This window comes from Anomaloglossus baeobatrachus (assembly GCF_048569485.1).
Source record: "Anomaloglossus baeobatrachus isolate aAnoBae1 chromosome 1 unlocalized genomic scaffold, aAnoBae1.hap1 SUPER_1_unloc_2, whole genome shotgun sequence".
Taxonomy (NCBI): domain Eukaryota; kingdom Metazoa; phylum Chordata; class Amphibia; order Anura; family Aromobatidae; genus Anomaloglossus; species Anomaloglossus baeobatrachus.
Window position 1 is genome coordinate 73,055 of NW_027441775.1, and position 19,872 is coordinate 92,926.

The window sequence follows — 19,872 nt, forward strand, 5'->3', positions numbered from 1 at the left end:
AGCGTCCATCAATAAAATGTTGGATATTTCTCCCCCAGCTCCTCCAGTGGAGGAGTCAGCTTCACAGCAGGAGAAATTCCATTTCAGGTATTCCAAGCGTAAACTTTTCTGGACCACTCTGACTTTAGAGAGGCAGTCCAGAAACACCACGCTTATCCAGATAAGCGCTTCTCCAAAGGACCCGGTGTCCCAAGGGGCACCCTCCAATCTCCAGGCTTGCGGCTAGATCCATAGTTGCAGTGCAAGATGGAGCTGCTCTTAAAGATGCCACTGACAGACGGATGGATCTCTGGTCGGAATCCATCTAGGAGACTACGACACGCCATTGGCTCCAGCCTTCGCAGCCGTAGGGGCACTCCAAGCTATTTCAGCTTGTCTTACACAGATTAACACGGTCACACGTACATCTGTTCCACAGGTGGCATCCTTAACCTCTCAAATGTCTGCATTTGCGTCTTACGCGATTAATGCTGTACTAGACTCTACAAGCCGTACGGTAGTGGCGTCCGCTAACTCCGCGTTTTTACGTAGAGCTTGGTCGTTAAGTGAATGGAAGGCAGATTCTGCTTCCAAAAAAGTGCTTAACCAATTTGCCTTTTTCTGGTAACCGACTGTTTGGTGAGCGTTTGGATGAAATCTTTAAACAGTAAGGATTCATCCTTACCTCAGCCCAGACAACACAAACCCCAACAGTGGAACAGACAGTCGGGGTTTCGGTCCTTTCGAGGTTCGGGCAGGTCCCAATTCTCCTCGTCCAAAAGGACTCAAAGGGATCAGAGGAGCTCAGATTCTTGGCGGGCTCAGTCACGCCCAAAAAAGACAGCCGGAAGACCCGCTTCCAAGGCGGCTTCCTCATGACTTTCTGCCTCCTCTCTCCCCATCCTCGGTCGGTGGCAGGCTCTCCCGCTTTGGCGACTTTGGGCTGCCACAGGTCAAAGACCGTTGGGTGAGAGACATTCTGTCTCACGGATACAGGATAGAGTTCAGTCTCGTCCTCCAATTCGATTCTTCAGAACTTCGCCACCTCCCGACCGAGCCGATTCTCTTCCGCAAGCGGTGTGCACGCTAAAGGCAGAAGGAGTGGTGACCTCCGTTCCTCTTCAGGAGCAAGGTCACGGTTTTTACTCCAATCTATTGGTGGTGCCAAAAAAGGACGGGTCTTTCTGTCCCGTTCTGGACCTAAACCTGCTCAACAAGCACGTGATAACCAGGCGGTTCCGGATGGAATCCCTCCGCTCCGTTGTCGCCTCAATGTCTCATAGCTTCATCAGACATCAAGGACGCTTATCCCCACGTGCTGATTGATCCAGAACATCAGCGTTTCTACGCTTCGTTATTGGAGACGAACACCTTCAGTTCGTAGCTCTACCTTCCGGCTGGCAACAGCCCCAAGGGTCTTCGCCAAGGTCATGGCAGCAGTAGTAGCAGTCCTGCACTCTCAAGGTCACTCCGTGATCCCGTTTTTGGGCGATCTACTTGTCAAGGCACCCTCTCAAGAGGCATGCCACCACGCCCTGAACGTTGTGCTGGAGACGCTCCAGAGTTTCGGGTAGATCATCAACTTTCCAAAGTCAGATCCGACCCCGACCCAATCGCTAACATATCTACGCATGGAGTTTCATACTCTCTCAGCGATAGTGAAGCTTCCGCTAGACAAACAGCGTTCACTACAGTCAGAGTTGCAATCTCTCCTTTAATGCCAGTCGCACACATTGAGACGCCTCATGCACTTCCCATGTAAGATGATAGCAAACATGGAGGCAGTCCCGTTCGCGCAGTTTCATCTGCGTCCACTACAATGGGACATTCTCCGCCAATGGGACGGGAAGTCGACGTCCTTCGACAGAGACGTCTCCATTTCTCAGGCGGCCAAGGAATCTCTACAGTGGTGGCTTCCCCCACCTCATGGTCAAAAGAAAGGTCCTTCCTACCCCCATCCTGGGCGGTAGTTACGACAGACGCGAGTCTATCAGGGTGGGGAGCAGTTTTTCTCCACCACAGGGCTCAAGGTACGTGGACTCAGCAAGAGTCCACCCTTCAGATCAATGTTCTGGAAATCAGAGCAGTGTATCTTGCCCTACAAGACTTCCAGCAGTGGCTGGAAAGCTAGCAGATCCGAATTCAGTCGGACAACTCCACAGCGGTGGCATACATCAACCACCAGGAAGAACACGCAGCCGGCAAGCCTTCCAGCAAGTCCGGCGGATTCTTACGTGGGAGGAAGACACGGCATCCACCATATCCGCAGTTCACATCCCAGGCGTGGGAAGCTGGGAAGCAGACTTCCTCAGTCGGCAGGGTATGGACGCAGAGGAATGGTCTCTTCACCCGGACGGGTCTCTGGAGATCTATCGCAGCTGAGGGATGCCGGACGTCGACCTAATGGCGTCAAGGCACAACAACAAGGTCCCGGCCTCAGGGCACGGTCCTACGATCATCGACCTCTGGCGACGGACGCCTTGGTTCAAATTGGTCGCAGTACCGGCTACCTTGTGTGTTCCTATTGCTGGCATTGTTGTCCAGAGGGCTGCGCAAGATCAAGTCCGACTGCCGTCTCGCCATCCTCGTCGTTCCAGATTAGCCGAGGAGGTCGGGGTACCCGGACTCACGGTAGGCCAACCGTGGGCACTACCAGACCGATCAGACTTCCGGTCTCAAGGGCCATTTTTCCATCTGAATTCTCCGGCCCTGAGCCTAACGGGGTGGCCATTGAGTCCTGGATCCTAGCGTCTTCAGGATTATCTCAGAAAGTGGTTGCCACCATGAGACAGGCTAGAAAACCAACGTCCGCCAAGGTCTACCACAGGACGTCGAAGATTTTCTTCTCTTGGTGCTCTGCTCAGGGAGTTTCTCCCTAGCCATTTGCAGCGCCTATTTTCTTTCCTTCCTGCAATCTGGGTTGGAAAAAAGGTTTGTCGCTCAGCTCCCTTAAAGGACGAGTCTCAGCGCTATCTGTATGGTTCAGAAACGCCTAGCACAGCTTCCTCAGGTGCGCACGTTCCTGCAGAGGGTTTGTCATATCGTTCCCCCTTACAAGCGGCCGTTGGAGCCCTGGGATCTGAACAAGGTTCTAGTTGCTCTCCAGAAGCCGCCTTTCGGACCTATGAGGGATGTTTCCCTTCTCGTCTTTCACAGAAAGTGGCCTTTCTAGTATCGGTCACGTCTCTTCGGAGAGTGTGTCCGAGCTAGCAGCGCTGTCATGCAAATCTCCCTTCCTGGTCTTTCACCAGGACAAGGTAGTTCGGCGTCCACTTCTGGAATTTCTCCCTAAGGTGGTATCCCACTTTCATCTCAATCAAGATATCACCTTACCTTCTTGGTGTCCTCATCCAGTCCATCAATTTGTAAAAAGGAATCTATTGGATCTGGCGAGAGCACTCAGGATCTACATTTCCCGCACGGCGCCCCTGCGCCGCTCGGATGCACTCTTGGTCTTTGTCGCTGGTCAGCGTAAAAGGTCGCAAGCTTCCAAATCCACCCTGACTCGGTGGATCAAGGAACCAATTCTTGAAACCTACCGTTCTGCTGGGCTACCGGTTCCCTCAGGGCTGAAGGCCCATTCTACCAGAGCCGTGGGTGCGTCCTGGGCATTACGGCACCAGGATACGGCTCAGCAGGTGTGCCAGGCACCTACCTGGTCAAGTTTACACATTTTTACCAGGCATTATCAGGTGCATACCTACGCTTCGGCAGAAGCCAGCCTAGGTAGACAAGTCCTCCAAGCGGCGATTGCCCGCCTGTAGGAAAGGGCTGTTTGACGGCCCTATCACGAGGTAGTCTTTTACCCACCCAGGGACTGCTTTTGGACGTCCCAATTGTCTGGGTCTCCCAATTAGGAGCGACAAAGAAGAAGGGAATTTTGTTACTTACCGTAAATTCCTTTTCTTCTAGCTCCAATTGGGAGACCCAGCACCCGCCCTGTTTTTATTAGGGTTTTTTGGGTTTTCGGGTACACATGTTGTTCATGTGGAATGGTTTCAGTTCTCCGATGTTTCTTCGGATTGATTTGGTTTTTAAACCAGTTATTGGCTTTCCTCCTTCTTGCTTTTGCACTAAAACTGATCAGCCCGTGATCCCACGGGGGGTGTATAGCCAGAAGGGGAGGGGCCTTACACATTTAAGTGTAATACTTTGTGTGGCCTCCGGAGGCAATAGCTATACACCCAATTGTCTGGGTCTCCCAATTGGAGCTAGAAGAAAAGGAATTTACGGTAAGTAACAAAATTCCCTTCTTTTTCAACAAAATTTACAAAACCTTTTTTTGGGGATCACATCACATTTGAAGTGACTTTGGGAGGCTGAGGTGACAGAAAATACCCCAAAGTGACACCAGTCTAAAAACTGCACCCCTCAGAGTACTCAGAACAACATCCAAGAAGCTTATTTACCCTTCAGGTGCTTCACAGGGACTAAAGCAATGTGGAATAAAAAAAAAATTGCGTTTTAACTTAAAATGTTGCTCTATTCCCAATTTATTCACTTTTAGGAGAAATACATCAAAATGGACCCCATAATTTGTTCCCCCGTTTCTCCTGAGCGCGCTGATACCCCACATGTGGTCAAAAACTAAACCTCTGTTTGGACAAATGGGAGGGCCCAGAACAGAAGGAGCAATATTTGAATTTTAGAACAAAAATTTGTCTGTAAGGCTATGTGCGCACGTTGCGTTCTGCCGTGACAAATCTTCCGCAGCATTTTGTCACTGCATGTGTGTTTCAAAACGCAGCCGAAAAGCTTGCTTTTTAGAACGCAGCGTTTTGGCAACAATTTCAGCATCCAAATTGCTGCGTTCTAAAACGCAACGTGCGGATGGATTATGCACAATCTTAATTGATTGTGCTGGGGACGCAGGACGCATGCTTTTACACTGCGGTGCAATATGCAGCGTAAAAGCATGAAAAAAGCACATGTGGGCACATAGCCTAATAGACTGCGGGCACCATGTTGCATTTGCAGGACCGCTAAGTTACCTAAACAGCAGAAACCTTCCACAAGGGACCCCATTATGAAAACTAGACATTACCCGACATTGCAACCCAGTCAGTAATTAATAAAATAAAGACAACAAAAAAAAACCATTATTTGAAAAAACACTCCCAACACATTCCCTATTTCACCAATTTATTGAAAGAAAGAAAAAAATCCTGTCCGCCGTAATCCATTTTGGCGGTCCCACGACGACTCTGGACCTTCCAGAATATGGGAGGACGCTCAGGGAACGCTACCACTATTTTCTGGAAGTGCAGGCACTCCATGTGAGAAGTGTAGCTGCAGTGATCTGAGAAAGAATACTGCAACCACACTGTCCTGGTTCAACCAAGGGCAAAGTGACCTACAGTAACCTCATTCCAGAATATAGGGGGCACACTTAGGCAACGCTTCCCCCATTTTCTGGAAGAGCAGGCACTGCATGTGAGAAGTGTAGCTGCAGTGACCTGAGAATACTGCACTCACACTCCCCGGGTTCTCAGCACGGCAGTACGAGTGCAGTAAGCTCCATGTCCCTGCTTGCAGAGCCGGCTGACAGCCGCTCTCTGCTGCGAATGCGGTCAGCATTTCTTATAACGACAAGAAGGAGGGGTGGCGGGGGATCGACGCTCCATGAGATGTACCGATGGGACCGGGGATGACCTGGCTGGACCTGGAGACTACTTTTCTGCCTATTCTGACATGTCAAAAGAGTCAGGACTCAGAGGAGGAGGAGGACATGAGCAGCGGGAACACCAATCATGCGGTGGCCATGTTAGGTGATTGTAAATGGGAGGTGGACCGGGGGCGGGGGGTACTTTGCCACACCGAGGGTCCAAGAGAGGACTTTTATGTCCCATCTCACATGTTTGATCATGCCAGGTGGGAGACAAATCATTTTTTACCGCTGTCAGTAATGCCAGTGATATCGCTTTGTTTGAGGTTGGGGGTCCCCCACTTTGTACCCATCGGCACCCCGTGCCGGCAGTCATATGGTGCCAATAGCAGCTATGATGATCTCAAGCCGAGTAATGTCTGTAAGGTCATGGCCAGGACCTGGCATGGCTCTTGTCAGTGTGAGGGGATCTGCACATGCTTAGTATTTACAGCTGAAAAATCTGTATTGGCAGGAAAAACACATAAGATACGCACATTTATTAATACATCTTTACCCTTTCATTAAAATAGGGGAAAAATGCGGAAAGAATTGACATGCTGGAGATCTGAAACTGCTTTAAATCTGCAATAAAAAAATAAGTCCTATCTTGTATAGTAGGCTAGGTGTCCTATATACTCCTATATACCTGCCTCTGGCTCTCGGAGACAGCAAATCTGTGCCAAAATAGTTGTGCAGTGGTCATCTGTCATAGACCCAGGGCTCGTTCCCATTTACCCCTAACCTAGGCCCCTCAAAGTCACTTCAAATGTGATGTGGTCCCTAAAAAAAACAGTTTTGTAAATTTTCTTGGAAAAATGAGAAATTGGTAATAAACTTTGAACCCTTCTAACTTCCTAACAAAAAATGTATATTTCAACAATTGCGCTGATGTAAAGTAACATGTGGGAAATTATTTATTAACTATTTTGTGTGATATAACTTTCTGGTTTCAGGGTATAAAAAGTCAAAGTTTGAAAATTGCAAATTTTTCAGACAAATTTCCAATATTTTCTGAAGTAAACGCAAAAAATATTGTTGTAAATTTACCACTATCATGAAGCACAATCACTGGGATCTGTTGAGGCGTTCCAGAGGTATAACCTGTGAAAGTGACACTGGTCAGAAATGAAAATATTGGCCTGGTCACGAAGGCAAAAATAGGCTCTTACATGGAAGGGTTAAATATTAGTTGTATCATAATATCCATAATGAAATTGCTGTACAATGTTTTTCTCCACTTTTCTAAGATAATAATCTTTTTTCTTCTTTTCTCCTAGGTGCCTCGTTGATTGGGGAAAATCCATCTTTAAGGACACCAGTGAGGTCAAGTGAAAGTGAATTTCCCCACAATGTCACTAATGTCACAGGTATGGTTTTAATTATTATTAAATAGAACCAAGTATATTCTTTTTAGAAGACATCGTCAAACATCTGACCGGAAAAAAACTGTTTTGTCAGATGACACTAAGGTTATATGCACATGTTGCAGTTTTAACTGCACCAAAACTGCTCCTTGTCACAGAGAGCTTGGAAATGTAAAAAAAAACATGCGTTTTTTAAAGGAGAAAAGGGATAGGATAGGATAATTGATAGCTAGAATAGATGGATAGAAAAAAAAAATAAAAATAATAAAAAGAACATAGAATTGATAGAAAGAAGTAACAGAATAGATAGATATATGGATGGCTAGCTTTTTTTAATTTAAAAAAAATGATGTGAGGTTCCCCCCATTTTTCATATCCAGTACAGGAACAGCAGCAGCTGCAGGCTGCAACCTCCAGCTGTCTGCTGTACCTTGGCTGGTTATGAAAAATAGAGGGGATCTCTATTTTTTTTTTAAAAATATTTTATTTATTTATTTATTTATTTTTTATTTTTTTTAAATAATGTGGGTTCCCCCTCATTTTTTTAAAACCAGCCAAGGCACAGCAGACAACTGGGGGCTAGTATTTGGGATGGCCTACAGCCACCCCAAAAGTGTTAAATCCGGAAGATACACCAGTTCTGGCAATAAACCTAGCTCTTCCTGGTGCAGTGGCAAGCGGGGTAATAAGGAATTAATGGCAGCATACAGCTGCCACTAACTACTAGATTAGTGATGGCAGGTGTTCTTGAGACCCCTCCCCAGCCGTAATCTGTAAGTGAAATAATTTGTGGTAAATTAGTGGTAAATATAGGACAATAACTGACATGCTGCTTCTTTGAACGCATGGTTTTTGCCACAAAATATGCAAATTAAACGCAGCGTTTTAAAACGCAAAGTGCGGTCTAGAAATCCCCATTTTCCATAGACTTTGCTGTAAAATCAAAACGCATGCCTTTTGGCATGAACAAGGTGCTTCTCAAAACGGACCTAAAAAGCAGCTGAAACGTAGGTGGAAACGCACTGTGGAGTCTTAGCCTGAAACCAGAGTTATGTCACTCGAATTAGTAAATAACATTCCCCACATGTCTACTTTACATCAGCACAAGTTTTGAGACCAAATGTTTTGGGGTTAGGAAGTTAGAAGGGTTAAAAGTTCTTCAGCAATTTCTGATTTTTTCAACAAAATTTACAAAACCTTTTTTTGGGGATCACATCACATTTGAAGTGACTTTGGGAGGCTGAGGTGACAGAAAATACCCCAAAGTGACACCAGTCTAAAAACTGCACCCCTCAAGGTACTCAGAACAACATCCAAGAAGCTTATTTACCCTTCAGGTGCTTCACAGGGACTAAAGCAATGTGGAATAAAAAAAAAATTGCGTTTTAACTTAAAATGTTGCTCTATTCCCAATTTATTCACTTTTAGAAGAAATACATCAAAATGGACCCCATAATTTGTTCCCCCGTTTCTCCTGAGCGCGCTGATACCCCACATGTGGTCATAAACTAAACCTCTGTTTGGACAAATGGGAGGGTCCAGAACAGAAGGAGCAATATTTGAATTTTAGAACAAAAATTTGTCTGTAAGGCTATGTGCGCACGTTGCGTTCTGCCGTGACAAATCTACCGCAGCATTTTGTCACTGCATGTGTGTTTCAAAACGCAGCCGAAAAGCTTGCTTTTTAGAACGCAGCGTTTTGGCAACAATTTCAGCATCCAAATTGCTGCGTTCTAAAACGCAACGTGCGGATGGATTATGCACAATCTTAATAGATTGTGCTGGGGACGCAGGACGCATGCTTTTACACTGCGGTGCAATATGCAGCGTAAAAGCATGAAAAAAGCACATGTGGGCACATAGCCTAATAGACTGCGGGCACCATGTTGCATTTGCAGGACCGCTAAGTTACCTAAACAGCAGAAACCTTCCACAAGGGACCCCATTATGAAAACTAGACATTACCCGACATTACAACCCAGTCAGTAATTAATAAAATAAAGACAACAAAAAAAACCCATTATTTGAAAAAACACTCCCAACACATTCCCTATTTCACCAATTTATTGAAAGAAAGAAAAAAATCCTGTCCGCCGTAATCCATTTTGGCGGTCCCACGACGACTCTGGACCTTCCAGAATATGGGAGGACGCTCAGGGAACGCTACCCCTATTTTCTGGAAGTGCAGGCACTCCATGTGAGAAGTGTAGCTGCAGTGATCTGAGAAAGAATACTGCAACCACACTGTCCTGGTTCAACCAAGGGCAAAGTGACCTACAGTAACCTCATTCCAGAATATAGGGGGCACACTTAGGCAACGCTTCCCCCATTTTCTGGAAGAGCAGGCACTGCATGTGAGAAGTGTAGCTGCAGTGACCTGAGAATACTGCACTCACACTCCCCGGGTTCTCAGCACGGCAGTACGAGTGCAGTAAGCTCCATGTCCCTGCTTGCAGAGCCGGCTGACAGCCGCTCTCTGCTGCGAATGCGGTCAGCATTTCTTATAACGACAAGAAGGAGGGGTGGCGGGGGATCGACGCTCCATGAGATGTACCGATGGGACCGGGGATGACCTGGCTGGACATGGAGACTACTTTTCTGCCTATTCTGACATGTCAAAAGAGTCAGGACTCAGAGGAGGAGGAGGACATGAGCAGCGGGAACACCACTCATGCGGTGGCCATGTTAGGTGATTGTAAATGGGAGGTGGACCGGAGGCGGGGGGCACTTTGCCACACCGAGGGTCCAAGAGAGGACTTTTATGTCCCATCTCACATGTTTGATCATGCCAGGTGGGAGACAAATCATTTTTTACCGCTGTCAGTAATGCCAGTGATATCGCTTTGTTTGAGGTTGGGGGTCCCCCACTTTGTACCCATCGGCACCCCGTGCCGGCAGTCATATGGTGCCAATAGCAGCTATGATGATCTCAAGCCGAGTAATGTCTGTAAGGTCATGGCCAGGACCTGGCATGGCTCTTGTCAGTGTGAGGGGATCTGCACATGCTTAGTATTTACAGCTGAAAAATCTGTATTGGCAGGAAAAACACATAAGATACGCACATTTATTAATACATCTTTACCCTTTCATTAAAATAGGGGAAAAATGCGGAAAGAATTGACATGCTGGAGATCTGAAACTGCTTCAAATCTGCAATAAAAAAATAAGTCCTATCTTGTATAGTAGGCTAGGTGTCCTATATACTCCTATATACCTGCCTCTGGCTCTCGGAGACAGCAAATCTGTGCCAAAATAGTTGTGCAGTGGTCATCTGTCATAGACCCAGGGCTCGTTCCCATTTACCCCTAACCTAGGCCCCTCAAAGTCACTTCAAATGTGATGTGGTCCCTAAAAAAAACAGTTTTGTAAATTTTCTTGGAAAAATGAGAAATTGGTAATAAACTTTGAACTCTTCTAACTTCCTAACAAAAAATGTATATTTCAACAATTGCGCTGATGTAAAGTAACATGTGGGAAATTATTTATTAACTATTTTGTGTGATATAACTTTCTGGTTTCAGGGTATAAAAAGTCAAAGTTTGAAAATTGCAAAATTTTCAGACAAATTTCCAATATTTTCTCAAGTAAACGCAAAAAATATTTTCTTCGGCGCTCCATTGGGAGACCCAGACGATTGGGTGTATAGCTACTGCCTCCGGAGGCCACACAAAGCATTACACTAAAAAGTGTAAGGCCCCTCCCCTTCTGGCTATACACCCCCCGTGGGATCACGGGCTGCTCAGTTTTCAAGCTTTGTGCGAAGGAGGTCAGACATCCACGCATAGCTCCACTGTTTAGTCAGCAGTAGCTGCTGACTATATCGGATGGAAGAAAAGAGGGCCCATACTAAAGGGCCTCCAGCATGCTCCCTTCTCACCCCACTCTTGTTGGCGGTGTTGTTAAGGTTGAGGTACCCATTGCGGGTACGGAGGCTGGAGCCCACATGCTGTTTTCCTTCCCCATCCCCCTGAGGGCTCTGGTGAAGTGGGATCTTACCGGCCTCCAGGCTCTGAGGCCGGGCTCCATCCACAGACCCGGAGATCCTGCTGGATACGGAGCTGGGTACCGTCAGGGACAAGGCCCTGCAACATTCAGGTACTCTGTGTCCCCGTACAGACAGGCACAGACACACTCCAGCGTTGCTGGGTGTTCTAGTGCGCCGGGGACAGTAGCGCTGCGCGCTTGGGTTATACTCACTGCAGCTTAGCTGAGTGAGTTTATGTGTGGGGAACTACCGCGCCGGCCGCCCCCGGAGACTGCGGCGCGGCTGAGACTTGTAGTGCGCCGGGGACTTCGCGCCGACCGTGCCTTTACGACGGCAGCGCTGATAAATCTAGTCCCCGGCTTCTGCGGCCTAGTTACGTTTCGTTCCCGCCCCCAGCCCTGTCAGTCAGGGAAGGGGAGAGACGCTGTACAATAGTCAGCGCCGAGGGCTGGAGTCTTATTTACATACTCCAGCCCTCTCACTGGGCACAGTGGAACGCGAGTTTCCCGCTCTTTGTCTGCACACGCCCACGGCCCGCCCCTCTTCACAGGACGCCGGCAGCCATTCCTGCACGCAGTCTGAGCTGGAGAACGGACATAGCCCTGGGAGACCCAGACAGGGGATTCTGGCGACCACACACCCGCTGTTAAGCGGGCGGTAAGCAGCACCTAGGTGCTGACCCCACTAGTGCCACAGTGTTGTTTTGTGTACTTTTGTCTGTACCTATATATTGCACTGTACGGTCGCTTCTTGGCTTATACCCCTATATTGCTCTGAGGAGACAACAGCATGTCATCCGCAAAAAGCAAGGGTGCCAAGGCACAGGCTTTATATGCTGCCTGTACCGCATGTGGGGCTGATCTACCGGCAGGTTCCACTGACCCCCATTGTGTGCAATGTTCGGTCCCTGTGCCACTTCGTCAGCCGGAGTCTATGCTAGTAGTGGCCCAGGCAGAGACGCCTGTGAACCCTGCCCCGGTGACGGGGACAGAGTTTGCAGTTTTTGCTGATAAGATGTCTGTGACTATGACAAAAATTCTAGAAACTTTGCAGTCCAGGCCGGTCACTCAGACCATGGGCACTGTTGATTCAATGTTCCCCGGTCCCCCTCAGTTGGAACTAATTCGTGCTCCAAGGGGGTCCCAGGCATCACAGGCTAAAGGCTCTGACTCGGACGACAGTCCCAGGCAGCCTAAGCGAGCTCGCTGGGAGAGACCCTCGGCGTCATCACGCTGGTCAGGGTCTCAGCGAGAGGATTCTCTGTATGATGAGACAGAGCTAGGTGATCAGGAGTCTAATCCTGAGACCGCTCTCAACCTGGATACCCCTGATGGTGACGCCATGGTGAATGATCTTATAGCGGCCATCAATAGACTGCTGGATATTTCTCCTCCAGCGGAGGAGGCAGCAGCACAGCAGGAGAAATTCCATTTCAGGTATCCCAAGCGTAAATTGAGTACTTTTCTGGACCACTCTGACTTCAGAGAAGCAGTCCAGAAACACCATGCTTATCCAGATAAGCGTTTCTCCAAACGTCTTAAGGATACACGTTATCCCTTTCCCCCTGACGTGGTCAAACGCTGGACCCAGTGTCCAAAGGTGGACCCCCCAATCTCCAGGCTTGCGGCTAGATCCATAGTTGCAGTGGAAGATGGGGCTTCACTTAAAGATGCCAATGACAGGCAGATGGACCTTTGGTTGAAATCTGTCTATGAAGCTATCGGCGCGTCGTTTGCTCCAGCATTCGCAGCCGTGTGGGCACTCCAAGCTATTTCAGCTGGTCTGGCGCAGGTGGACTCTGTCATACGTCCATCAGTGCCGCAAGTGGCGTCCTTGACCTCGCAAATGTCTGCGTTTGCGACTTACGCTATCAATGCGGTCTTGGACTCTACCAGCCGTACGTCAATAGCGTCCGCCAACTCTGTGGTTTTACGCAGAGCCTTGTGGTTAAAGGAATGGAAAGCAGATTCTGCTTCCAAAAAATGCTTAACCAGTTTGCCATTATCTCAAGACAGACTGTTTGGTGAGCAATTGGCTGAAATCATTAAACAGTCCAAGGGTAAGGACTCTTCCTTACCTCAGCCCAGATCAAGCAAACCTCAACAGTGGAGGGGACAGTCGAGGTTTCGGTCCTTTCGAGGCTCGGGCAGGGCCCAATTCTCCTCGTCCAAAAGGACTCAGAAGGAGCAGAGGAGCTCAGATTCCTGGCGGGCTCACTCACGCCCAAAGAAAGCAGCCGGAGGAACCGCTTCCAAGCCGGCTGCCTCATGACTTTCGGCCTCCTCTCTCCGCATCCTCGGTCGGTGGCAGGCTCTCCCGCTTTTGCGACATTTGGCTGCCACAGGTCAAAGACCGGTGGGTAACAGACATTTTGTCTCACGGGTACCGGATAGAGTTCAGTTCTCGTCCTCCGCCTCGGTTCTTCAGAACTTCCCCACATCCCGACCGAGCCGATGCTCTTCTGCAGGCGGTGTGCTCTCTAAGGGCAGAAGGAGTGGTGATCCCTGTTCCTCTTCAGGAACGAGGTCAAGGTTTTTACTCCAATCTGTTTGTGGTGCCAAAAAAGGACGGCTCTTTCCGTCCTGTTCTGGACCTAAAACTGCTCAACAAGCACCTGAAAACCAGGCGGTTCCGGATGGAATCTCTCCGCTCCGACATTGCCTCGATGTCTCAAGGAGATTTCCTAGCATCAATAGACATCAAAGATGCTTATCTCCACGTGCCGATTGCTCCAGAGCACCAGCGTTTTCTACGCTTCGTTATAGGAGACGAACACCTTCAGTTCGTAGCCCTGCCATTTGGTCTGGCGACAGCCCCACGGGTTTTCACCAAGGTCATGGCAGCAGTGGTAGCAGTCTTGCACTCTCAGGGACACTCGGTGATCCCTTACTTGGACGATCTACTTGTCAAGGCACCCTCTCAAGAGGCTTGCCAACACAGCCTGAACGTTGCGCTGGAGACTCTCCAGACTTTCGGGTGGATCATCAACTTTTCAAAGTCAAATCTGTCACCGACCCAATCACTAACATATCTTGGCATGGAGTTTCATACTCTCTCAGCGATAGTGAAGCTTCCGATGGACAAGCAGCGTTCACTACAGACAGGGGTGCACTCTCTCCTTCAAGGCCAGTCGCACCCCTTAAGACGCCTCATGCACTTCCTGGGGAAGATGGTGGCAGCAATGGAGGCAGTCCCGTTTGCGCAGTTTCATCTGCGCCCACTTCAATGGGACATTCTCCGCCAATGGGACGGGAAGTCGACGTCCTTAGACAGAAAAGTCTCCCTTTCCCAGACGGCCAAGGACTCTCTTCAATGGTGGCTTCTTCCCACCTCATTATCACAAGGAAGGTCCTTCCTACCCCCATCCTGGGCGGTGGTCACGACAGACGCGAGTCTGTCAGGGTGGGGAGCAGTTTTTCTCCACCACAGGGCTCAGGGTACGTGGACTCAGCAGGAGTCCACCCTTCAGATCAATGTTCTGGAAATCAGGGCAGTGTATCTTGCCCTACAAGCCTTCCAGCAGTGGCTGGAAGGAAAGCAGATCCGAATTCAGTCGGACAACTCCACAGCGGTGGCATACATCAACCACCAAGGAGGGACACGCAGTCGGCAAGCCTTCCAGGAAGTCCGGCGGATTCTGATGTGGGTGGAAGCCACGGCCTCCACCATATCCGCAGTTCACATCCCCGGCGTCGAAAACTGGGAAGCAGACTTCCTCAGTCGCCAGGGTATGGACGCAGGGGAATGGTCCCTTCACCCGGACGTGTTTCAGGAAATCTGTCGCCGCTGGGGAAGGCCGGACGTCGACCTAATGGCGTCCCGGCACAACAACAAGGTCCCAACTTTCATGGCACGGTCTCGCGATCACAGAGCTCTGGCGGCAGACGCCTTAGTGCAAGATTGGTCGCAGTTCCAGCTGCCCTATGTGTTTCCCCCTCTGGCACTCTTGCCCAGAGTGCTACGCAAGATCAGGTCCGATTGCCGCCGCGTCTTACTCGTCGCCCCAGACTGGCCGAGGAGGTCGTGGTATCCGGATCTGTGGCATCTCACGGTCGGCCAACCGTGGGCGCTACCAGACCGGCCAGACTTACTGTCACAAGGGCCGTTTTTCCATCTGAATTCTACGGCCCTGAACCTGACTGTGTGGCCATTGAGTCCTGGATACTAGCATCTTCAGGATTATCTCAAGGGGTCGTGGCCACCATGAGACAGGCTAGGAAGCCCACGTCTGCTAAGATCTATCACAGAACGTGGAAGATTTTCTTATCCTGGTGCTCGGCACAGGGAGTGTCTCCCTGGCCATTTGCATTGCCTACTTTTCTTTCCTTCCTGCAATCTGGTTTGGAAAAAGGCTTATCGCTCGGCTCCCTTAAAGGGCAAGTCTCAGCGCTATCGGTACCGCCCTTCGAGCCTCTGAGGGATGTTTCACTTTCTCGACTCTCACAGAAAGTGACCTTTCTGGTAGCGGTCACGTCTCTTCGGAGGGTATCCGAGCTGGCAGCGCTGTCATCCAAAGCTCCCTTCCTGGTTTTTCACCAGGACAAGGTAGTGCTGCGCCCGAGTCAGGAGTTTCTCCCTAAGGTGGTATCCTCTTTTCATCTCAATCAGGATATCTCCTTACCTTCCTTTTATCCTCATCCAGCTCATCGGTATGAAAAGGATTTGCATTTGTTGGATCTGGTGAGAGCACTCAGAATCTACATTTCCCGCACGGCGCCCCTGCGCCGCTCGGATGCACTCTTTGTCCTTGTCGCTGGTAAGCGCAAAGGATCGCAGGCTTCCAAATCCACCCTGGCTCGATGGATCAAGGAACCAATTCTTGAAGCCTACCGTTCTGCTGGGCTTCCGGTTCCATCAGGGCTGAAGGTCCATTCTACCAGAGCCGTGGGTGCGTCCTGGGCATTACGACACCAGGCTACGGCTCAACAGGTGTGCCAGGCAGCTACCTGGTCGAGTCTGCACACTTTCACCAAACATTATCAGGTGCATACCTACGCTTCGGCGGACGCCAGCCTAGGTAGAAGAGTCCTGCAGGCGGCGGTTGCCTCCTCGTAGGGGAGGGCTGTTTTGCAGCTCTAACTTGAGGTATTAATTTACCCGCCCAGGGACTGCTTTTGGACGTCCCAATCGTCTGGGTCTCCCAATGGAGCGCCGAAGAAGAAGGGAATTTTGTTACTTACCGTAAATTCCTTTTCTTCTAGCTCCAATTGGGAGACCCAGCACCCGCCCTGTTTCCTTCGGGATTTTTGGTTTTTTCGGGTACACATGTTGTTCATGTTGAACGGTTTCAGTTCTCCGATGTTTCTTCGGATTGAATTTGTTTAAACCAGTTATTGGCTTTCCTCCTTCTTGCTTTAGCACTAAAACTGAGCAGCCCGTGATTCCACGGGGGGTGTATAGCCAGAAGGGGAGGGGCCTTACACTTTTTAGTGTAATGCTTTGTGTGGCCTCCGGAGGCAGTAGCTATACACCCAATCGTCTGGGTCTCCCAATTGGAGCTAGAAGAAAAGGAATTTACGGTAAGTAACAAAATTCCCTTCGTTGTAAATTTACCACTATCATGAAGCACAATCACTGGGATCTGTTGAGGCGTTCCAGAGGTATAACCTGTGAAAGTGACACTGGTCAGAAATGAAAATATTGGCCTGGTCACGAAGGCAAAAATAGGCTCTTACATGGAAGGGTTAAATATTAGTTGTATCATAATATCCATAATGAAATTGCTGTACAATGTTTTTCTCCACTTTTCTAAGATAATAATCTTTTTTCTTCTTTTCTCCTAGGTGCCTCGTTGATTGGGGAAAATCCATCTTTAAGGACACCAGTGAGGTCAAGTGAAAGTGAATTTCCCCACAATGTCACTAATGTCACAGGTATGGTTTTAATTATTATTAAATAGAACCAAGTATATTCTTTTTAGAAGACATCGTCAAACATCTGACCGGAAAAAAACTGTTTTGTCAGATGACACTAAGGTTATATGCACATGTTGCAGTTTTAACTGCACCAAAACTGCTCCTTGTCACAGAGAGCTTGGAAATGTAAAAAAAAACATGCGTTTTTTAAAGGAGAAAAGGGATAGGATAGGATAATTGATAGCTAGAATAGATGGATAGAAAAAAAAAATAAAAATAATAAAAAGAACATAGAATTGATAGAAAGAAGTAACAGAATAGATATATGGATGGCTAGCTTTTTTTAATTTAAAAAAAATGATGTGAGGTTCCCCCCATTTTTCATATCCAGTACAGGAACAGCAGCAGCTGCAGGCTGCAACCTCCAGCTGTCTGCTGTACCTTGGCTGGTTATGAAAAATAGAGGGGATCTCTATTTTTTTTTAAAAAATATTTTATTTATTTATTTATTTATTTTTTATTTTTTTTAAATAATGTGGGTTCCCCCTCATTTTTTTAAAACCAGCCAAGGCACAGCAGACAACTGGGGGCTAGTATTTGGGATGGCCTACAGCCACCCCAAAAGTGTTAAATCCGGAAGATACACCAGTTCTGGCAATAAACCTAGCTCTTCCTGGTGCAGTGGCAAGCGGGGTAATAAGGAATTAATGGCAGCATACAGCTGCCACTAACTACTAGATTAGTGATGGCAGGTGTTCTTGAGACCCCTCCCCAGCCGTAATCTGTAAGTGAAATAATTTGTGGTAAATTAGTGGTAAATATAGGACAATAACTGACATGCTGCTTCTTTGAACGCATGGTTTTTGCCACAAAATATGCAAATTAAACGCAGCGTTTTAAAACGCAAAGTGCGGTCTAGAAATCCCCATTTTCCATAGACTTTGCTGTAAAATCAAAACGCATGCCTTTTGGCATGAACAAGGTGCTTCTCAAAACGGACCTAAAAAGCAGCTGAAACGTAGGTGGAAACGCACAGTGGAGTCTTAGCCTGAAACCAGAGTTATGTCACTCGAATTAGTAAATAACATTCCCCACATGTCTACTTTACATCAGCACAAGTTTTGAGACCAAATGTTTTGGGGTTAGGAAGTTAGAAGGGTTAAAAGTTCTTCAGCAATTTCTGATTTTTTCAACAAAATTTACAAAACCTTTTTTTGGGGATCACATCACATTTGAAGTGACTTTGGGAGGCTGAGGTGACAGAAAATACCCCAAAGTGACACCAGTCTAAAAACTGCACCCCTCAGAGTACTCAGAACAACATCCAAGAAGCTTATTTACCCTTCAGGTGCTTCACAGGGACTAAAGCAATGTGGAATAAAAAAAAAATTGCGTTTTAACTTAAAATGTTGCTCTATTCCCAATTTATTCACTTTTAGAAGAAATACATCAAAATGGACCCCATAATTTGTTCCCCCGTTTCTCCTGAGCGCGCTGATACCCCACATGTGGTCATAAACTAAACCTCTGTTTGGACAAATGGGAGGGCCCAGAACAGAAGGAGCAATATTTGAATTTTAGAACAAAAATTTGTCTGTAAGGCTATGTGCGCACGTTGCGTTCTGCCGTGACAAATCTTCCGCAGCATTTTGTCACTGCATGTGTGTTTCAAAACGCAGCCGAAAAGCTTGCTTTTTAGAACGCAGCGTTTTGGCAACAATTTCAGCATCCAAATTGCTGCGTTCTAAAACGCAACGTGCGGATGGATTATGCACAATCTTAATAGATTGTGCTGGGGACGCAGGACGCATGCTTTTACACTGCGGTGCAATATGCAGCGTAAAAGCATGAAAAAAGCACATGTGGGCACATAGCCTAATAGACTGCGGGCACCATGTTGCATTTGCAGGACCGCTAAGTTACCTAAACAGCAGAAACCTTCCACAAGGGACCCCATTATGAAAACTAGACATTACCCGACATTACAACCCAGTCAGTAATTAATAAAATAAAGACAACAAAAAAAACCCATTATTTGAAAAAACACTCCCAACACATTCCCTATTTCACCAATTTATTGAAAGAAAGAAAAAAATCCTGTCCGCCGTAATCCATTTTGGCGGTCCCACGACGACTCTGGACCTTCCAGAATATGGGAGGACGCTCAGGGAACGCTACCCCTATTTTCTGGAAGTGCAGGCACTCCATGTGAGAAGTGTAGCTGCAGTGATCTGAGAAAGAATACTGCAACCACACTGTCCTGGTTCAACCAAGGGCAAAGTGACCTACAGTAACCTCATTCCAGAATATAGGGGGCACACTTAGGCAACGCTTCCCCCATTTTCTGGAAGAGCAGGCACTGCATGTGAGAAGTGTAGCTGCAGTGACCTGAGAATACTGCACTCACACTCCCCGGGTTCTCAGCACGGCAGTACGAGTGCAGTAAGCTCCATGTCCCTGCTTGCAGAGCCGGCTGACAGCCGCTCTCTGCTGCGAATGCGGTCAGCATTTCTTATAACGACAAGAAGGAGGGGTGGCGGGGGATCGACGCTCCATGAGATGTACCGATGGGACCGGGGATGACCTGGCTGGACCTGGAGACTACTTTTCTGCCTATTCTGACATGTCAAAAGAGTCAGGACTCAGAGGAGGAGGAGGACATGAGCAGCGGGAACACCACTCATGCGGTGGCCATGTTAGGTGATTGTAAATGGGAGGTGGACCGGGGGCGGGGGGCACTTTGCCACACCGAGGGTCCAAGAGAGGACTTTTATGTCCCATCTCACATGTTTGATCATGCCAGGTGGGAGACAAATCATTTTTTACCGCTGTCAGTAATGCCAGTGATATCGCTTTGTTTGAGGTTGGGGGTTCCCCACTTTGTACCCATCGGCACCCCGTGCCGGCAGTCATATGGTGCCAATAGCAGCTATGATGATCTCAAGCCGAGTAATGTCTGTAAGGTCATGGCCAGGACCTGGCATGGCTCTTGTCAGTGTGAGGGGATCTGCACATGCTTAGTATTTACAGCTGAAAAATCTG